The following is a 22,721-nucleotide window of genomic DNA, read 5'->3' as shown; positions in this document are numbered from 1 at the left end:
CAAGGAGATTAAAACAAAAACACTGGATGGATTTTTATCATAATAGGATGGTTGTGTACAGGCACAGCCAACACACATTTCAGTACAATCAACTTGAAAAAGTGCATGTACCATTATATGACCCCTTTAAGCAAAAGATCTTTATCGGATGATCTCAGAAATTTGGCTAAAATTGATCAGGGCCTGTCTCCCTCAGCAGATCTCCGAGCCGGAACTCTGTGAGCTCGCTCGATTTCCAGCTTATGGCCTGTTCTGTTGAGCAGACTCTGAAAGAGCCAGTCCAGAAATTCCACTATTCTGACCCTCTGCTTGCTCAGCAATTCAAACAATTCAGACGTTGACTACAATTGACAACTATTTTCCATATCCTCCAACTTTTCCCAGACATGCTCCAAGACCGCTTTTGTTGCTGGTGGATTAGCAGATAAATCCCTCTCTGAGGACTCCATATAATTGATCCGTTTCTGGACACCGCCTACTCTTGTGACCTCCTCAGTGAATTTAGTCTCCATGGAAGGGATCGAACGACGTATTGCAGTAAGATCCTCCAAGTCAACAACGACCATCTTCAGCATTGCCGACACGTTCCACAATTCACACCGAATCTCTTTCACCTCTCTGGCAAAACTGACTCCCTGGTTCGAGGCCTCCGGAGGGGCATCTGCTTGATGTGTCTTTTAATGTCTTCAGAGCCCAAAGATTGAATTATTTGATATGTTTTCTTCCTAAAACAGTTATTGATCAGGGTGTATCAAATCTCACCAGTTTATATCATTAAAAGTATGAAAACTAGCAAAGTGCGCAGAGTTTGCCGTTCACATGTCCGAACCTTGCATCCATGAACTTCTCGTGCTTGTGTAGGTATTTGCTTTTAAACATTTTCAGATCAGACATTTTTTCCCCTTTTAAAAGCAGCTCTTAACCGGCAAAGTTTAAACTGTTGATTTAGGCAGCTAATCTTCTTTTAAAAATACTTCTAAATGACATTCACTGAATTACAAGGAAAAAAAAATTCACTGCAAAAATTCCTATTTTTATGTAGTGTTTGTCTTGTTTTTCACTTAAAATTATCTAAAAATCCTTAAAATAAAATACATGTAATTGGAAAGCAATAGTCATGCACCGAAATGAAACTTCTGGGCCGACACCGAAAATTCAGGATGCACTTGGCCGAATACGAAAATTGTTTATACCCATTTTAAATTATTTTTTTGTTTGTTATAATTGTATTAATATTATACTTTTTAATTAATTTCATGAATTTAATTAATCTGAATTGAAAAACTACAAACCAATAAAATGATCACACTTTTATTGAAAGTAACACACAAAAATTATATACTAACAATATTAAATATATTATTCTTTATTCAGTTCTTTTTACAATCAAATTTAACAGATTTTTTTTTACCAATTATCCACATTCTATAACATTCTAGAAAACTATAATGATATGCAAAACAGCAGTCAAGTACTGAACTTGGCAGCACTAGGCTAGCATCTTGCAAATTTAAAAAGTTTAAATATGCTACACAGTCATTTTAATGAAAACAACAGGCAAAACACAGAACGGCAGAGGGCATCTATTCTGATTATGTAAACGTATTTATACTTTAATATAAAATTATCGTGCAAAACAACAGAAATAGATCTTAAACCAACCTCAAACTGTAAACGACAAAGGTAACCTCAAGTGAAGAATAAAGTTTTGCAGGGATAAACAAATTTTAATGTAATTGCTATACACAGCACATTGGAATGCTTTCCATTCACGTACAAGTGGCAGGTTTCTCCTCAAGAACAAAAGTTGCTCAGCTTTCTGGCAGGAGAGACAGTTCCTCTTCTCATCAAGAACATGAGATGCTGCACTGAATAGTCTCTCTCTCTCTCTCTCTCTCTCTCTATGCTGGTGGCAGATAAATACCTGCGTGCAATCCTCGCAAGCAATGGAAAGCGATCTTTGTTCATGTACCAGTAGTCAAGAGGATTGTCGTGTTCGCGTGATATGAGCGAAGCGATCGACTGTGTTCCGCAACTGCTTTTGGGTCCTTGAATAACGTATAACGTGTGAGGAAGGGCACCCTGTGGACTTTTTGGTGCCTTCCTATGGTAAGAAGGTGCCCCCTGCGGAGTTGGTGCCCTACAAAAATGGCGTAGTATGCGTATAGGGAGCGTCAGTACTGCTTCAAAATTTTTCCACACTGCTGACATCGATCTTTGCTTGGTAGGGCCGTGATGACTCCATCGATCGAGAGTGAAACCTGAGCACTGAGGGGCGGGGAGGCATATATTTTCTGCATTTTTCCTCTTTTGGCCAAAAAAAAAAAAAGAGAATGTATCTTGAATATAAGTTTATTTTGTATACAAGTGTATTTTTTCACATAGTTATACTTCTGCGATTGCAGTAAAGACAAAATATATTGTATTCAATATACTGTATATTCTTTGAAAGAAAGTCTAGATATCTTATATGCTGCTTCTCAGGTAAATTTAACTTGTTTTAAGGATTTTATATTTTAAAATATGAAATATATATTATATATTATATTCAACATTCTCAAAAAAAAATTCTTCTGCCGTATAGTTCCTAAAGTAAATGTTCACAAGGAGTTTTAGATATTTATATTGGAAAACAAACCAAAAAAGACAAGTCAATAACCAATACTGTTTTGCATTGTATAATGGGCCAAGACTACTCGCTCACCTTTTTCACTTCGATCCATCTTTAACTCACAAAAAAACAAACTCTCTCTTCTTAACGGCATATCGTGTATTTTTTTCATGATAAGCTACACACCGTGACACACATATTATGATTCACTACACCACGAGCCATCACGACAGCTTCAGCGAGTGAGCGCGAAGGACGAGTGTCTCTGCGCAAAAGAGTGTTTATCAGCTGGTAGAAGTTTGAAACTCTCGTTCCATTTTTCACAACACTCATATAAGTGGATCTGACTGCACAGAGAAATGCCAATTTCGGTGCGTATTTACATAACCTGCTTCCTTACTATTTGAACTTTAATAAAGAATGCATTAAACATTAAACACCGGGCTATTTCATTTTTAGACAATCTGCAAGTTTTGCTCAAACAGAATGCCAGTTCCGGCTTTGCTTTATTTCATGTCAGTACAACACTAAATCAGTAAATACTGAAGCAGTGTTGTCCTGAAATGATTTTTTGCATTATAATTCCCTCATGCTTTGTGATCTACATCTCCTGAAGCTGTCTGGAAAGTTTAGAGTCCATCTGGACTGTGATCTGTGTAATTCTTCCTCTCCTCGTCATCATCATCGGAAAATGCTGCCAAGGATGAACCAGACTTATGGAGGTCCACAATTTTTTTTCTAAGGTCTTGGCTGATTTCTTTTGATGTTCCCATGATGTCAAGCAAAGAGACACTTAGTTTGAAGGTAGTCCTTAAAATACATGCACAGGTACACCTCCAATTCCATACACCTCCTATCAGAAGCTAACTTGCTAATTGTCTGAAGGCTTGACATCATTTTCTGTCATTTTCAAGCAGCTTAAAGGCACAGTTAACTTGGTGTATGTAAATTTCTGAACCACTGGAATTGTGATATAGTCAGTTAAAAGTGAAACAATTTGTCTGTAAACAATTGTTGGAAAAATGACTCATGTCATGCACAAAGTAGATGTCCTAAATGACTTGTCAAACTATAGTTTGCTAGTTTAAATCTGTGGAGTGGTTAAAAAATGTGCTTTAAATGACTTCAACCTAAGTGTAAGTAAACTTCTGATAAACTGTATTATGTTAATATTGCTTTTGTACCTCCATAAAATGTGTCATTTCTCCATAAAACAGTTTAACCACAAACAGATCTTGGCTTAAATAAATGTGACTGGTGGAAAAACATTGACTGTGAACAAAAACATTTACTCGTTTATGCAATCTCTTTCTAGTGAATGCTGAATATGGGGAATAAAAGATTTCAGACTGTTCTGAAGGGAATTTTAGTCACCTGTGAATGACACGCGTGTGCCACAAAAAGTCATGTGGGTCAACTTGAGGACATCACAGTTCTGCATGTGTTGTGTGTAGTTGAAAATGGCAAGCGGAGAAAATAAGCCGCTCATAAAGAAGTCCCCTGCGCTTCTTTCTGTGAACATTTTCTTTTTGCAATCAATTACAACAGTGATGGTCAAAAATTTACAAAACAGGCACTGTTAGCAGACATCGCTCGACATGAGTGCTGTATACTGGCAATACATGTAAATAATGCACGCGAGGGTTTATTTAAAACGCGCACACAAGTTCTTCTTGTTTCTTCGCACGATTCTAATCTATCGCAAGTGTCAATAATGCACTTTAATGGCATTAAGATGCTGTTATAGTAATACTTTGATACATGATTAATAATTCATGCTGACATCACCCAAGGAAAGAGCCACTCCCTTCCATTTTTAAGCAGGTACTCCATGCTAATTGAGACAGACATGAAACAATAACTAATGCGCTTGGTGTGTTCATGTGGGATATCCACATGTTTAAAATACTCAAGCAGCATTATCACAATATCCTTTCTCGTATGCATTTTAATAGCAAGGTTATTCCTTTTATATAAATCTGCTAGCTGTGAAATATTTAGCTCGGCTACTGATATTAATAATACTTTAAAAGAATTCTATCTTGAAACTAGGATATTAGAAACTTTGTGGAACCATTAGAACTTCCTAAACTTTCAATTGAGCAAATGAATTATCTTGATTCTGAGATAACCTTGGAGGAGCTTTGTGATGTAATTAAGGCCTTGCCTACAGGCTCCGGTACCAGATGTCTTTTAACGCTGAATTTTTTAGAACTTATGCTACAGAACTGGCTCCAGTCTTGCTACAAGTTTATACGGAATCATTAAAGAATGGCAAGTTGCCGCCAACCATGACACAAGCCCGGAACAGTCCGATTCTTAAAAAGGACAAAGATCCAAGCAAGTGTAAGAGTTACTGTCCAATTTCTCTGATCCAACTATATGTTAAAGTATTGTAAACATTTTTGGCTAATCGATTAAGTAAAGTTATGACATCTCCTATATAGATCAGGTGGGGTTTATTCTGTGCTGTAGCTCTTCTGATAACATTAGGCGTTTCATCAATATCATGTGGTCAGTGGCGAATGATCAGACTCTCACTTGATGCCGAAAAGGCATTTGACATGTTTGAATGGGATAATCTTTTTAAGATTTTTGAAATGTATAGGTTCGGCAATATTTTCTGCTTTTGGAAAAGTTCACTAGGCATCAGTGTATTAGAGTCTGTGGGATGGAGCTTCAACTTCTCACAAAGAGATTATGGGAAAAAATATTTAAATTTGGTATTGAGGGAGTGTGGGCTAGGATTATAAAAACGTCATGTCTACATCTAGAGATGCAAGGGTGCGACATATGCAATTTAAGATTTTACATCGATTCTATTGGATCCCCTCTAGATTGCATAGACTTGGTCCGAAAGACACACCCACCTGTTGGCTATGCCAATCAGAAAATGGAGACACAAACCATGTTTTTTGGTGGTGTGTTAAGATCCAAGAATTTTGGAGTGTTTTTGTTTTATGAGGGACGTATTGGGCACTCAGATTTCATTTAGCCCCAGACTCTGTATTTTAGACAATGAGATGGTCATTAATATTGGGGATAAATATCTCTATTTTAATGTTGCCTCAAGCATATGGTTGTGTTGAGATCTGTTGAAAATTTGGTTCAACATTTTGAGATTCCCAGATCTCATTTCTATAAGTATTTACAGATACACCACCTGCTCTGTATTATTGTATGTATAGGCTTGGTCTTAATGACACACCCACCTGCTGGCGATGCCAATCAGAGGATGGAGACACAACCCTTGTTTTTTTGGGATTGTGTTAAGATCCAAGGGTTTTGATTGAGGGTTCAGAGTTTTGATCTGGCGTCTTGGGCACTCGGGTTTTGTTTTGCCCCAGGCTCTGTATTTTGGGAGATGGGGCGGTCATCAATGTGGGGAATATACATGTGGAGGATTGGGTCCTAACCAGTGTTATGGTCACCAGACAGGTGATTTTGAGGGGTTGAAAGTCACCTGGAGCACTCCCATTTCAAGAGTGGTGCTCGGAGATCAGGAGGGTGGCGGCTTTAGAAGAAGGGTCATATAGAAGACTGGGGAATTTGGATTTGTTTGTAGGGAATGGGGTAGATACTTGCCGTTCTTGGAGGGTTCTTGGGGTGGATCAGTGGATAGAGAGTGGAAAAATTTGATTTTGTATTAGTTGTTTTGTTTTTGTTTTCGTTTGCATGTGCTCATGTATGAACACGGGGGTGTTTGTTGAGGGTTGGGGAGGGGGAGGGGTGGTGGTGGGTGTTAAAAGTTGATTCTGTGTATTTATGTTTTGATTTTCTGTGTTTTAAAACAAATGTTGATCATAAAAAACACCTTTGGAGCTTAAAGGGATAATAATTAAATGCACTACACATAAAAACAAAAATATTGGGGATAAATGTATAAAAACATTGGGTCCTAGCCAGTGTTATGATTGACAGACAGATTGTTCTTAGGGGATGGAAGTCGCTGTAGTGCCATCATTTCAAGAGTGGTGCACAGAGATGAGGAGGGTGGCAACATTCGAGGAAATGTCATGTAGAAAGCTAGGCAATTTAGATACATTTAATTAAAAAATGGGGCAGCTACTTGGCCTATTTGGAGGGCTCTCGGGGATGGGCACTGGAGAGAGAAATGTAGTTTTAAATGTGTGTGAACATTTTTTGTTTTAAATTATTTTTATTTTTTTGTGTGTGTACATTAAAGTGTGACCACAGGGATATTTGTTGAGAGTCAGTGTGGGGTTTGGGATTGGGAGGGGGAAAGGGAATAATGGGTGTTAAATGTTGATTCTGTAAATATATGTTTTGCTTATGTGGCAAAGCCCCATTTTCAGCAGCCATAACTATAGTCTACTTAAAATATTCTGTCACCTAATCCATTTTAATGTGCCAATTTGGTACTCAAAGAAACGTTCTTCTTATTAGAAGTGTGTAAACTGTTCCATTTTCAGATAAGTAACTTGTAAAGTAATTGCTTGAGTAGTTTTTCAGTGAACAAACTATTTACCTGAGTAATATTATTTCCCAGTACTTTAAGTTGTATTCAAGTTCTTCAATATAATACTTTTACTCAACTAGATTTTCACCACTGATTATTATATTGGACATTCTCATTTAATTATAGAATAAAAATCATGTATTACAAACCATATTTCTATAGATTGTGCAGTACTCAAACCAATCTGTAACGTTTACAATTCAAGTTATCATCAATTGTATGCACATATCATTACTGGTTTGTTTAACAATGTTATTTGTCAGCTCCTCTGGTTTAATAACTACAGTCATTAAATGTTCATGTAAAGAATGAAGAATGAACACCAACCTGTTTGTTCGTCAGTGTGTTCGGTTTTAATTCTGCATGCTTCTGGATAAGCCATATCTTCACTCTCTTCTTTAATAAACATCTTAACAACAGTGTCACACAGATCTCACTTGTTTCCTGGAGTTTTACTGCGTTACAGACAACTCGCAATTCTCCCGCCCAAAATAAACACCGGAAATAAAACTTGTGAAATCACTGTACAAATAAAAGAGATGAAAGTCACACATTTATTCTCATTTTGCTCGGATTATTTTCTTCTTCTCTAATGGCAAATCACAAACTAATATATCGCATTATCGCCACCTACTGACAGCATGAACCAGAGACATTAACTTTTAAAGAACTGTAACAGTCAAAAACATACAACATTGATTTGCAGAAACGGACATCATCATTCACCAGCATTTCCACAATATTTAGTTATCCGAATTACAGATGGCCTTTAGTATTCAGGGGTCTAGACATTTTCTATATGGAACCAGAAAGAATGTTTAGAAACCTCAAAAGGGTCCATTTTGAAACATTTCTTTTAAGAGTGTAGTTCCTTTGAATGTTTTGTGTGTGTGTGTGTGTGTGTGTGTGTGTGTGTGTGTGTGTGTGTGTGTGTGTGTGTGTGTGTGTGTGTGTTCATAGAAGGGTTTCAAATGAATACATTTTACTGGGATAAAGGTTTGTCAATATTTATGCATAATTTTTCAACTTAATTGTGAAAATACATAATTACATGGAATATTTGTTTTTGTGTTTTACATTAGATTTAAAAAAATTTTTTTATTAAGAATGCCATCAAAAGTATTTTATACATTTTATAAAAATCTGATAAAAGCTGGGACAAGCTACCTTCTTCTTGCCCTATTTGGGGTATGGTCATCTTATAGAACAGACCTTGGCCTCATTTCCAAATAACAATTGATCTAAGCGGTTAAGAGCGTTTTCTATGAGTGATTTTACGAATGTTTGTTAATTTTTACATGCATTTCCAAAACTGCACTTAACATGAACGTGTGAAGACACGCTTTAAGTGCTACTGAACACTGTCCATAAACGTGAAGTGCTGAAATGTGACTGTATAATGCATCTTGACATTGCAATTTCATTATATTTGTTGCGTAACTTAAAACCGTTTGTTATTTACCTCACTGAAAATGTAAAAAAATATTTTCTTAAATATACAACACTCAAAAAAAAAAGGTTGAAGGTTGTTCAGTTTACTTAATTAAAATGAACAAAAGTAACACAATTCTAGAACACTTTGACTTGATTTCACTGCATTACATCAAGTTAAATTTGTAAAAATGTAAGTTTACTTAATCCATTTGTGTTGGGACTACATTAATACTGTCATATTCCCTGTTGTATTTTGTTTTTGTACTTTTATGTTGAAATTCTTGTTTAGTTCCTGTTTCCTGTTAGTTTTGTAGTCCTTTGTAGTTTTGTTCCTTGATTGGTTCTCCCTGATTATTTCTCAATCCCTGATTGTTTCTCCAGGTGTTCCTCGTTCCCTTGTTTGTTTCCTTGTGTATTTAAGCCCTTGGTTTCCCCTTTTCCTGTGTCAGTTCTTGCATGTTTTGCTTTCATGTTCTGTGCTTGGTTCCCAGTGTTTTGCATTTCCTTTTGCTCCGGGGTAACTTGTTTGTTTTTCAGTTTAATAAAGATGCATTTAGATCCTTATCCCTTGCATGCCTTGTCACAGAAGAACTGACCAAAAGATGGATCTAGCAGCGGTCTTTATCCAGTTGAGCCATGCAACCCTCCCTATCGTTGAATACTCTCATCTGTTCAGCACCATAGCCAGATGCACTGGTTTTGCTGATCGCCACTTAAAGTCCCTATACCAGATCGGCCTCCTTGCCAATGAATGGAGGGAATTACCGGAAACGGGGAACTACACGTGGGAAGAGTACATTAATTTAATTTGAGAGATGTTCGCCTCTGAGAATCCTCTTAACGAGCCAACGCCCACGGCCAATGAGCCAACGCCCAACGAGCTGGAAGTCTCGTCTCTCCCAGAGCCGGCGTTGCCAGCCACGACCATCCAGAGGAGGAAGAAAAGAAGAAAGGCATCTGCTCCCCAGGCTCCGCCCCCTGAGCCTTCCACGGCTCCGCCCGCTCCCCAGAGACTATTCCTCACACGGCTCCGCCCGCTCCCCAGAGACTATTCCTCATACGGCTCCGCCCGCTCCCCCAGAGACTACTTCTCACGTGGTTCCGCCCGCTCCCCCAGAGACTCCTCCATCAGCGGTTCCATCTGCCTTACTAGCGGCGACTCCTACAGCGGCTCCACCTCCTGACCCAGTCCCTGTCCTGTGGCTGCCTCGCAGGCCTCCTGAACCAGTCCCTGTCCTGTGGCCGCCACGCAGGTCTCCTGACCCTGTCCCTGTCCTGTGGCCGCCACGCAGGCCTCCTGACCCTGTCCCTGTCCTGTGGCTGCCTCGCAGGCCTCCTGACCCAGTCCCTGTCCTGTGGCCACCTCCCAGGCCTCCTGACCCAGTCTCTGTCCTGTGGCTGCCTCCCAGGCCTCCTGACCCGGTCCCTGTCCTGTGGCCTCCCAGGCCTCCTACCCAGTCCCTGTCCTGTGGCCGCCTCCCAGGCCTCCGGACCCAGTCCCCGTCCTGTGGCTGCCTCCCAGGCCTCCGGACCCAGTCCCCGTCCTGTGACTGCCCCCCAGGCCGCCTGACCAGTCACCCGGCTGTCTCCCAGATCTGCCCTGGTCACCCGCTGTCTCCCAGATCTGCCCTGGTCACCCGGCCGTCTCCCAGATCTGCCCTGGTGCCCTTGGTTTTCTGGCCACTTGCCTGATCTGTTCTGGGCTCCTGGCTGTCCGCCTGATCAGCTCTGGTCCCCTTGGTCTACTGGCCGTCCATGTGTGTTCTAAATACTATGTTGTGAAGCTGAAAAGCCAATACTGAAGCTGAAGACAACTACATTAAAAGTTGACTCACGTGGACTGTGAAACCGCTCTACACTGGTGCCGAAACCTGAGAATTAAGGAAAAAGACAGGTCACTATGGACACCTCACCGCTGGACGAAGTCATCCTTGCCCTTGCCAGCATCCAAGAGTCTCACCAGCAAGCTCTCCTCGAGCAGGGATGCTGCTTCCAGAGCCTCCAGGCCAAGGATCGGCAGGTCTTACAGAGCTGGCTAGCTCCAGGTGGATCCTCCGCAGCGACCCCAGAGGCAGCGATAAAGCCGCACCTCCTGCTCAACAAGATGGGTCCCCAGGACCCATGGAGCCTTTTTGAGCAGTCAGCCACCGCCTCCGGCTGGCCGTGAAACAAATGGGCCCTCCATCTGCTGCCGCTGCTTTCCGGGGAGGCGCAGCAACTACCATCTGAGAAACCGTAAAATGGGTCCAGTGCCATCGCCCCACTTCGGTGGATGATGCCGTCCAGCTGGCCGAAGCCCACATGGTGGCCTACTCAGAAGCCGGTGAGCAGCAGCCCAGATCTCTCTCTCTCTATTGCTTCTCCTAATACTCTTGTCCCTCCCTCTCCTCCCTCTCACCCTACACCTGCTCCCCGGGTAGTATTTCCACCCAAACCGGCACCCCTCCTTTGCAGGCTGCACTATGAGCCAACCCCCTTACCTGCCCTTCTCTGTCATCCTTCCCAGGTTAATGTCGTCACTGCCACGGGTGCAGCCGGGAAGCCTGGGCCTGAGTGGCAGTGGAGTAGGAGTTTCTGCGATTTAGTTCCCGCCTCACCCATCCACTGATTCTGGGAACAAATTGGCCGGGGTTTAAAAGGTTATTAAAAGCGCTGTGTGTGGATAGGTCCTGCAAAACAAAATCTGCTCATGTGGGCCATCCACATCTGCTCAGCGTCAGAGTGACACGGGGGGGGAAATACTCCAGCATTCCCACCCTCAGGGGGATTTCCCTCTCGAGCAGTTGCTTGACAACCCTTAGGCACGCCTTTGACCGAATGAGAGTAATCAATGTCCAACAGCTCCAGCCTGACGTCACCCTCACATATCCACATTTTTCAATTATTAGGGACAATTTGTACCTAGTGACGCAGCACACTCAGACCCATGAAAATAAAACCCAGTTATTAGTCCTGAGGAGCCATCGAGAAACACTTTTCCAGGCGACTCACCACAATCCTATGGCAGGTCACTTAGGACAAGAGAGAACACTACACCGGTTAATGGCCCGCTTTTATCGGCAGGGCATTCGCAGAGATGTGCGCAGATGGTGTGTGGCAACCCACAAATTCCAGTTGGTGAAACCATCAGCCACTCCAAGAACACCATTGTGCCAATTACGTTGATCAAGGCCACTTTCGAAAGAATTGGTATGGCCCTCGTCGGCCCATTAGAATGGTCAGTACGTGAATATCGGTTTGTATTAGTCCTGGTGGGTTATGCAACATGATATCTGGAAGCAGTGCCTCTTCGCAAAATCTGAGCACGCAGTGTTATGGAGGCACTCTTCAAAATTATCTTCTAGGTGGGGATTCAGAAAGAAATCCTCACTGACCAAGGCACAACGTTTATGTCAAGTACACTACGCAAACTTTATGAATTACTGGGGATTAAATTGATCTGAACCAGTGTTTATCACCTGCAAACTGACGGGCTGGTGGAGAAATGTAATCAAACCCTTAAAAACACGATTCACAAGTTTGTGCACGAAGACGCTAGAAATTGGGACAAATGAATCCGTGAATCATTGGTTCATTTGTTTTTTTAAATAAAAACAAAAATAAAGAAAACTACTTGTTTTCTCAATATTCGTTTCCAAATGCAAAATGAAATTACGGATAACGAACCGTTTTTTTCGATTTCCGATTTTGTGCTCAAATGAGAAATGGGAAAAACGGATAACGACCCGAGCTCTAATCCAATTTTTATATCTTCATTTGACGCAAGTTTCATGACCCGGATGTGACCCGTGCCCCTTTACCTGTGGGACAATGATTGTTATACAAGGCCGCCAAGTATCCCCTTTACTCGACCATTGGAAAGAAACCGCCAAGTATCCGTTGTAGTGACAAAGATGGACATTTTTGTGCTTTTCAGTGGAAGTAAGAGGGTTACCCTAAACCCAGAAGACATGACCACAGAGAAAATATCTGTTATTTTCCAGGTATGTATTTGTTTTATTTAAAACGTATGTTATGACTAGCTAAGTCTCCCTAGTATCTCCTAGTGTGGCTGTCACTGAGAAGTTTTGGTTGGTTAGCTAGCACCATCATATCGCTCACTAAATTGATATGACATATCTATAACGTTAAAATGGAAGTGCGGTTAAGTTAGTATTATATTTGACATTCGTTTGACATTTGCGACAATACTCATTCGACTCTCCGTGTCTATAACATTTTCAAGCCAAACCAACTTAGACATGCATGAGTGGGTTTTCTTTATAAAAAAAAAACACATATTGTTTCATATAAATTTATTAGCTCTATCAATTAAACAATTTAGCCATTTGTTATTATAAAATCAATAACTTAAAAATGTCCCTTTCATGACAAGACTCTGTTTGTGGAATTTACATTCTATATTCTTTCAAATAAATATAGTGTGCAAATGTTTGTAATATTCTAATTCTATTAATCTCAACGACCGTTTGACCTAGAGACATGAAACCAACTGTAAAACACACTATTGTTCATACTTTATAGCACAAGACTTGTTTTTGGGATTAAATAATCAGTACTTTTTATACAGATATTTGTATAACTATAAATCTATTAAACTCAACGACTGTTTGACCTAGAGACATGAAACTGACTAGCTCTTATCATGGCTACCACTTCTGGGACATTTTACTTAGTTAGGAACCTTCCTAAGCAAAAAAGACTATTCAACTTTACCCCTTGTCTGAGGTAACGTTAGTCTAAGGAGTCTGGGGTCTGATGAGTGTTGGTTGATAGTTAGCTAATTAGTTCATCAGCTTCATCATTTACTAAACCAATAAAATTTTGATAAATTATGTTACAGACGTATAGTTAAAAAATTGTAAATTCATGTCATGTTTAGCAGAAACCTAACGTTATCCGTGCTATTGGTGGTATGTTCAGCGTACCCTCAGTCAATTGTTAAGATAAAAAAACTGTGTGTGTACGAATTTAATTTTAGGAACAGTGTTTAAAGCTTCACTTCTAATCTAAACACCTGTCACAGGTCCAAAAGGAAACTATATATTTGACAGACGACACCAACGTCGCCATATTTCCCTGAACTGATGGTGACTTCAACTGCTTTGACCTCATCGCTAGAGGCCATTATGAAGTGCATGGTGATAGCACCGCTGTGGCCACTTCACTCAGGCCAGCCTGTTCTGCTTTTCCTTCCACTGTCCACCCAGCACAGCCACAAGCTCCTCCTGTCCAGTTCCAAGGAGTTCCATATCCAAAACTTTCAGCAGGTGATGAAAGCAAACTTTTATTTATTTTTCTTTGGTACTACTGTTACTATGTTCTTGTGCTACATTACTTTGCAGAGGTGTGTCCAACTCTGTTTGCTGGTAGCCTAATGATATGAAGGAACATGAGGCCAACAGAAAAATTACCATTCATTTCGGTTACCATCATTCAATATTGGTTATTTCTAATATACTTGGCTTTGTATAAAAACGTGTATGTTCCCATCAATATTTATTAATGTCTTCATTGCTGAAGTCCTGAATGAAAAGCTGGAGACCAGCAAGATGGTTACAGTCCGCTTCTCGGAGTTTGAGGCTTGTGTGTCAACAATCACCAGTAAGGTGAAAGAGGCCCTTGGACAGCAGCAGTCAATTATTTTAACAGACTCTCAGGGCAATTAAATAATTGACTCTGATGGAACTAGGGGTATGTTTGAAATGATTTCTGTGCAAATGCTATTTTCTGCTGTCACTTTAGGAGCTTATCTGCACAAATGGTGAACTCCCTTAACAGCTGAATGAGGTGCATACACCTAAGTATTATTCTCACATTAAAGTACATTTTGCATTCATAGCTATCTTGGATGCTCCAACTCTGTTTTGTATGTCCTATTGTATATAAGTTATCAACAATACAGCAAATATTTGGTTGAAGGACAATTAAATCATCATGCCCTATTTTTGTTGTTTATTGCAGGGTCGGCATACTGGAAGCAAAAATTTTTTTTTTATCAACAGGTCCTTTAGACGGGCCCATGTTTTCAACCTACTGCAGAAGCCTAATTGGGTGTAAGGCATGTATTGCTGAGTGGAACAACAGCCACAATTACTGCCCGAAGTGTCGTGCTGTGGATTTGGAGAACAGCATCCACGAAGTGGCTGGACACTCTTGAGGCGCTGGCACCATTGGAAAAGTTATTCCTATATTAGAATTGTATTCCTATTTTATTATTCCTATATCTATATTAGAATGTTCTATTCTTTCTGCTATGGTGGCAACAAATATTTATACAGTTCTTTGGAGTATTGTTTTGTCATGTATAACATTGCACTGTGTAATGTTAAAGCACTTTTTATATTTCTATAACAACAACAATAATTTACATTTATATAGCACTTTACATAGTATAGGGGGAATCTCCTCAACCACCACCAGTGTGCAGCATCCACCTGGATGATGCAACAGCAGCCATAGTGCACCAACCACACACCAGCTATTGGTGGAGAGGAGATGGTAGAGTGATGTAGCCAATTCAGGGATGGAGATTATTAGGAGGCCATGATAGATAGGGACCAATGGGGGGGGGGGGAATTTGGCTAGGACAAAACCCCTACTCTTTTACAAGTAGTGCCCTAGGGATTTTTAATGACCACAGAGAGTCAGGACCTCAGTTTAACATTCCATCTGAAAGACTGTGTTTTTTTTTTTTACAGTATAGTGTCCCCATCACTATACTGGAGCATTAGGACCCACACAGACCATAGGGTGAGCACCCCTGCTGGCCTCCCTAATACCACTTCCAGCAGCAACCTTGGTTTTCCCCAGGAGGTCTCCCATCCAGGTACTGGCCAGGCTCAACCCTGCTTAGCTTTAGTGGGCAACCAGGCAATAGCTGCAGGGTGATATGGCTACCATATACTGATTTTATACTGGTTATACTTGAATTTTAGTATAGCTTACCTTGTGTTTTGTTATGTAACAATGTCTAATGTTAACGCTCAGTGCAGGCTTTACAAGTTTTTGCAAATGTTATGTTAATACTTTTTATTTTGTATATTATACTATTTATTTTGTTATACTTGTATTTTGACATTAAAAGAAATATGCAGAGTTCTGAACAAATTCTATTATTTCTATGTGTTTATTCATCTGCAATTGAGCTTCCAAAATCAGTTTGTCACAAATCTCTGTACATATGCCTAGTTTGACATCCCCCCACCTATATTTATCTTGCATATCTTTCTGTAATATTGATCAGGTAGAACAGTGCCTCCTGAAACACGCTATGGTCATTGTTAATCACTGTTCCAAAAAGAAGAGACATGTCTGGAAACCTCACTCCGAACAGCTGCTCAGCACGACATCGGTCTTGCTCTGACGAAAAAGGGTCAGAGCCAAAGACAGATACCCAAGTCAGGGAGGACCCCATCTCCTGCTCATACATGTTTGCTGCCTCTGCGGCATTGGGGAGCAGCACTGTGGGCATTCTTGCTGGACCATTACCAGCTGCAAGATGGTTTGGTATCCCTCTGCCTAAAATGGGTAAAGAATGGTTTTAGTTTTGGACAATGTTGTCAGTTGTGTTAAAGGTCCATACATACAAATACTGTCATATCTTACCAGGTATTCTATGGGCATTCCAGGACTGCACAATTTGGCCAAGTCCAATCTGACTCACTTGACATGCCAGGTTGGAGACACAAAATTTGGTTACATCATCCTGCATGTCGAGTAAATCTTGATCCAGCAGGTGAACCAGGGCCCGTTTTAGGGGATAATTCACCCGATTATTGACCTCTGGCCAAATTCTTTCCACACGAAGGTTCTGTTTAATCACAAGAAAAACTTTAAACTGATTGAAAACACTTCAGATCAGAAAACATTTTTCAACCCCAAATCAGGAAAAGTTGGTCAGGTGTGTAAAATACAGGTATAAGCAGACAGCAATGATTTTTTTAAATGTCCTTTTATATTGAATTTCGTTGCAGACAGTGTAAAGTCAAGATATTTCAGCTTCAGTTGATATGTAAATGTCCATAAATTTTTGCCATTCAATCTTTGAATGTAATCAGTAGGACACAAATCACCCTTGAAGAAGTTGTCTGTACATAAGGTAGCCTGTTGACGTTATGTCTGTGTTGAGACAGATTTTCTTGCATATACAGGTTCAAGTAAAACTCCCTGCCATGATCCACTCTGATTTGGTCCCACATGCCGTTGTTGTCTGCTGTCCTGTAATAGAAAAAATGTGTAGATTATATGGATACATATGTGGATATGATAGATTCAGATTAATTTCACATTGATAATGTGAAAATATATATATATACATAAAGCACATAGTAAAAGTAGCACATACTGATATTATAATACTGATAATGTACGCTAATCCCACATAGTGCTTCTTTCCTTTTTTTTTTTTTGTACATTGACTGGACTTGCCTGTAAACTTCTTTGTAAATAATAAGGTTGTTTGGTGCTGAATCCATCAATAGCCAAGACATGCGTCACTCCAAACATTCCCAGCTTCTCATTTTGGTCTAGGTGGAGTTTGTGGCCCATATACTCCGCATGGTAAGGAACTGGATTGAGATTACGTGCTCCCTAAAACAAGAATAATTCAATCAATGCAGTGCAATAACATTAAGTTAGTTAAAATGTTCAAAGCTTTTACAAACGTAACGCATGAACTTCTAATATGCATACTTTAAGTCTAAATTTAACATTTCATGAGGTCACAAATTTAAAAAACATTTTTCATAATTAATGTAGGTGACTTATACCTGGCGACGCAGCTCATTATATGGCTGGTGCACCTCTCTGAGAATCCTTCCCACTCGAGGTTCTCCTGCCCTAACCCCCACTGATGAAAGATATCCTGTCATGAATTTTCGTCCATAAGATGGACCTGTCTGTCAAGACGACAAAAATAAAAAATTATAATTTAAATGATAATTAAATTATATAATGGCTATACTTTCGAGGCAAATAAACTTGCTGACAGTCTCTGGCCTTAGATAAGACAAAAAACTTCACATTGGGATTGTGTTTCTTATTAGTACTACACCTGACAGCACAACCAGACATCTCTGGCACAACTATTTGCTGTTACTATGGGGGTGAATGTAAACACAATTTAAACTGCGCTTGCCTTGTGTTTCTTCGCACTTTCAAATGTAACACTCTACAATCTCTAAAATAATGATTATGAAAGCGTATGTAAAAACTTACCTTATCTATTGATGACATGATTGCCATTTCAAATTCTGCATCTGACAGATGTCTTTTTCACCTGAGCTGGTGTTGAACACAGAATCTTCTGACAGACATTTCCGAGCCTCTCAGGACACCTAACTGCTGCAGCGCGTTGGAAATCTCGGCATGCGTTTTGCCATCATCAAAAAGCTGCCTAATCATGTCAGAATATTCCTCCAGTCCGGCCATGATCATCTTTAATTATTGTTTTGCTCTGATACACGGACCAGTCAGTAAAGGTCACATCCGGGTCATGAAACTTGCGTCAAATGAAGATATCAAAATTGGATTAGAGCTCATTATCCATCTTTCCCATTTCTCATTTGAGCACAAAATCAGAAATTGAAAAAACGGATATTAAGAAAACAAGTTGTTTTGTTGTTTTTTGATTTTTGTTTTTAGTTAAAAAACGAATGAACGAATGATACACGGATTCAAATGGCTGGAACCCCTATCATTCAGGGAGGTCCCGCAAGCCTTCATGGGGTTTTCCCCCTTCGTGCTCCTGTATGGACGCTGGCCCCCCGGGGTGCTTGATGGGAGGCGTGGGAGAAAGGACTTTCCCAAAGCAAAAATGAAATTCAATACAAATTCTGGGTCAGTTGTCACAACAAAATTTAACCCAAGCTCAAGAGACACAAAGCTGACTCTATAATAGGGGTGCCCAGCTACAGTAATTTGCACTGGGAGACAAAGCACTTGTATTTCTCCATACATCGAGCTCAGAATTACTCTCCAAGTGGCAAAGACCCTTTGAGGTTACACGGCGTATCAAGGATTTCGATTATGAGGTTGTAGAGGGATTTAGATGGGCAAGAAGGAGGCAAGAACCGGCTTGACAATATAAATAATAGTTTAATGAGAAACTTAAACAAAATACACAAGGGACATGCCCGTAAACGATCTCTCTCTCCAGCACCATCTTCCGCAGTCTGCCTTTATCCCTCTCAGAGGCTTGATTAGCCTGATAAGGGACAGGGTGTGTAGAATCACCACCCGGCCCCGCCCTCCGCCCTGCCACAGAGGTTAAATGAACGGATAGAGATGGAACACGTCAAATTTACCACCTCAACCTCCTTAAATTATGGAGAGAGTGACATCTAATCTCTCCAGTGTGACATCTAATGTGAACCTCAAGACCTACTCTTTCCAAACTGGGGGCACATTAAATATTTTTCTCCAGTGTGAATTTTTATGTGTCTCTTAAGACTTTCTTTTTGTGTAAAACTCTTTCCACACTGATGGCATGTGAAAGGATTTTTGACTTGAGTTTTGTTTTGTGAAGAATTCTTAGTCTGTGAGCAACTAAAATATTTTTCTTCAGTTATGAAAAGAAGATTCTGATACTAATGTTCCTCCACTTCATTCAGTTCTTGAATTTCTTCTTCACTTCTATTGGCTCTTAATTTTTCTCTTTCATTTCCATCAAATATTTTCATATTTTGGTTATTACATGTGTGAAATTTGGTATAAACAAACAAAAAAAAGCTGTGCCTTTCATACAGACTCAATTTCAAAGAACCTTTCCCAGTAATAGCAACTGCAACTGCTCACAAATCTTACATGTCAGGTTTGAATTCTGATTCCTGATAATATGTTATTGGTGCTTCTTTGTATCTTAATTCTGAACTTACAGTTACAGAATTAGCTAAAAAGACACGACTACCCCAGACACATCAACTGGAAACTGAGAATGTGGGAACTAAGCATCCAAAGAAAGAGAAAAAGGTTCTCTTACGAGAGGTTCTCTCGTATTGCGTAAGCTAGCTTACGCTACGGAAAGATTCATCTTTTCTGAGATATTGAAGCCAAAAAATTATCCTTAATTTTTGACAGCGAGGAGTGGTCAGGCTCCCAAGCCTCCTCCTCGGCCCAGGAATCCAGCAGGACCCGCGCCGGAGTCGAAGGAGAGTTAACACGCCTCCTCACACAGGCCGTCGACCGCCTCGGGCTCGAGTGGTCACCGCCCCCTGAGCATGCACCCAACAGGCTCGACGGCTGCTTTCTTCAAAGCCATCGCCGCTCTACACCTGCGGCCCGGGCCGCTCCCTTCCTGCCTGAACTACACACGGAGCTTGCAAAGTCGTGGAACGCTCCTTTTTCGGCCAGGTCCCGTTCCCACGTCTCCACCTCTCTCGCGTCGGTGGACGGCGCCACCAAGAGAGGCTACTCCTCCATCCCCCCGGTCGAGGACTCGGTAGCAGCACACCTTTGCCCGCCCTCCGCGAGATGGCGGTCTAAGCCTGTGCTCCCATCTAAGGCCTGCAGAGCGACTTCCGCCTATGTTGGCCGCGCCTATTCCGCCACCGGCCAAGCCGCATCTGCTCTGCACTCCATGGCCGTTTTACAGATCCTACAAGCGGACCTTTTTCGGGAGTGGGATGAGAAAGGCAGGCACCCAGAGGCTGTTACTGATCTACGAAGCGCGACAGACCAAGACCTTCGCGCTACCAAAGCTGCAGCTCAAGCTCTAGGGAAGTGCATGGCCTCGCTGACTGTGACCGAGAGACACCTGTGGCTAACGCTAGCCGACATGGGAGAAGCAGAGCGCTCCACGTTCCTCAACGCACCGCTCTCTCCGACCGATCTCTTCGGCTCCGCGGTGAGTGGCATTGTTGACCGCTTCTCAGAAGTCCAGAAAGCCACTCAAGCCATGAACCTCTTCCTGCCACGTCGCGCTAGCTCCTCTGCAGGCCGCTCACGTGATCAGCCTCCTGCACGAGCCTCTTTACAGTGCCCAGCTCAACAAACTCAGACTTCTCAGCGTCGACAGGGCGGCTGCCCTCGATCGCGCTCAGACAGCTGCCGCAGACCGCCGCCGCAGACCGCCGCCCCCCCCCGCGGGCCTCGATTTAAGGTAACGCTGAAACCAGAGCAACCGAAGTCTTCCTAACTTTGTTGAACAAACGACGGCTCAGTCCCGCCGCGGCCGGACCACCGTCAAAGCTTTGCCCCCTGTCAGTCCCCTTCTCTCAGGCTACTACAGTGGTGAATTTAGCAGCCAACAAGCCGGTGACACTGCCCGCTTGCCTGCACTCAAACGCCGCTTTTACGGCGACCCAAATAAATCTTGTAAAGAGCAAACATGTCTTATGTGTAGAACATGTGCCCACAACCCAGTGTTCACCCCTACACACAAGCATAACACATTCCGCGTCCCCTATCAGAGCACGCCGCGATAAAGCGGTTACTGAACCGCTCGAAGGCCAGAATCAATGAAGATGCCCATGAATGCGTCGTGCGCGCCCATTCTCTGGCCGCTCTGTCACACGACCAGCCCTATGTGTAGAAAATGTGCCCACAATCCAGTGTTCACCTCTACACACAAGCACTACATGTCTCGTGTCCCCACCAGAGCACGCCACATAAAGCGGTTACTGAACCGCTCGAGTGTTAGAGTCAATAAATGCGCCCACGAATACGTGCGCACGCCCATTCTCTGCCCGCTCTGTGACACGGCCAGCAAACATTCCTCTGTGTGTAAGTCCCGTGTCCATGACTATGCTTGCGCATCAAGTAACAGATGTGACTTTCCCCATTCATTCCAATCGGGAAGTCACTCACAAAACAGCCTGTTCATGCTGTCTGCGAGCAATCATGCATAAACACACTAAACGCGCTCACACATTTTGTTCAGCGCTCTGTGAGCGGCAATCAGAGCGAATTGGCCATTCAGCTATTCCAGGGATATCCAAGTGGGTGTTAAGCACAATACAACAGGGCTATTTGCTACAGTTCGATCGCCGCCCTCCTCGCTTCAGAGCGCGGCTCGAAACCACTGTGAACACGGAAGCAGCGTGCATGCTTCGCTCAGAAATAGCAAGCCTTCTGTGCAAAAGGGCCATAGAGAAAGTGCCACACTCTCTGAGCTGAGTCGGGCTTTACAGCCATTATTTTCTTGTTCCCAAGAAAGACGGCGGCCTCAGACCCATATTAGATCTCAGGGTTTTGAACAAGGTGCTTGCAAAAAGACCATTCAAAATGCTTACAATCAGGAAACTCCTCGCAAGATGTGCCTAGGGGACTGGTTTATTTCTCTCGATCTGAAAGATGCATACTTTCAGATTCAAGTAAATCCCCGTCACAGGCCATTCTTGAGATTCGCCTTCGACGGCCACAGCGCCGTGGCCCATCCAAGTGAGAGCAGATCTCCTCTCTCAAGCTTGCGGCACAATCTGGCATCCCCACCCAGAGCGCTGGGCGCTGCATGCGTGGGTGATCAACGACTACCCGTCGCTCTGCCAGAAGGAGTAATAAACACCATCATACACGCTAGAGCCACTTCCACGAGAAGACTCTATGCGTCAAAATGGTCTGTGTTCTCAAAATGGTGCACCGACAGAGACCTGGACCCGCGGACATGTGGGGTGTCGTCGCTGCTCAGTATTTCTACAAGAGCTGCTGGATAAGGGCAGATCCCCATCCACGCTCAAAGTGTATGTGGCGGCCGTGGCGGCATTCAGCTGAACCCCTGCACGGCCAGTCATGGGGTAAAAACGAGCTGGTCATCCGCTTCCTCAGGGAAGCTAGAAGGATGAACCCCGCGCCCCCATCGGTTCCTATCTGGGATCTTTCTATAGTTCTCGAAACTATGAAAGCCCCCCCTTTCGAACCACTTCAATCCGTGGATTTGAAATACCTTTCACTCAAAACCGTTTTTCTGACTGCCCTGTCATCAGTCAAACGTGTGGGAGACCTTCACGCGCTGTCTGTCAGCGCTGAGTGTCTTGAGTTTGGACCAAGTGACTCCAAGGTCATTTTAAAGCCTAGACACGGCTATGTTCCCAAGGTGATCGGTACTCCTTTTCAGAGCACAGGTCATTTCCCTATCGGCGCTGCCAGCACCCGATAGCGAAGCGACGCCAATCTCCTTTGCCCGGTCAGAACACTGAGATTGTATACTGCGTGCTCCGCCGCTTTCAGACGCTCTGAGCAGCTTTTCGTTTCGTTCGG

The 22,721-nt window shown here is 42.2% G+C and overlaps 2 protein-coding genes across 3 annotated transcripts in view; both read right to left on the bottom strand.

Annotated features, from left to right (window-relative positions):
- LOC127647428 (gastrula zinc finger protein XlCGF49.1-like) overlaps positions 1–22,721 on the bottom strand; it is a 278,306-nt gene that overhangs the window by 113,279 nt on the left and 142,306 nt on the right. Inside the window, exon 1 of one of the 2 annotated variants that reach the window (XM_052131652.1) lies at positions 7,419–7,433. The exons of the other annotated variant lie outside the window; for it this stretch is intronic. The gene's annotated coding sequence lies outside the window, so the exon portion shown is untranslated. Of the gene's footprint in view, positions 1–7,418; positions 7,434–22,721 lie in introns of those variants that run through there. 2 annotated transcript variants of the gene reach the window in all.
- Positions 1–22,721, bottom strand: part of LOC127647193 (zinc finger protein 850-like) — a 156,899-nt gene that overhangs the window by 31,510 nt on the left and 102,668 nt on the right. The window lies entirely within an intron of this gene.

Source organism: Xyrauchen texanus, chromosome 8, assembly GCF_025860055.1.
Source record: "Xyrauchen texanus isolate HMW12.3.18 chromosome 8, RBS_HiC_50CHRs, whole genome shotgun sequence".
Lineage (NCBI taxonomy): Eukaryota > Metazoa > Chordata > Actinopteri > Cypriniformes > Catostomidae > Xyrauchen > Xyrauchen texanus.
Note: the sequence above shows the minus strand (reverse complement) of the source record. Positions and strands in the feature narration are given on the sequence as shown.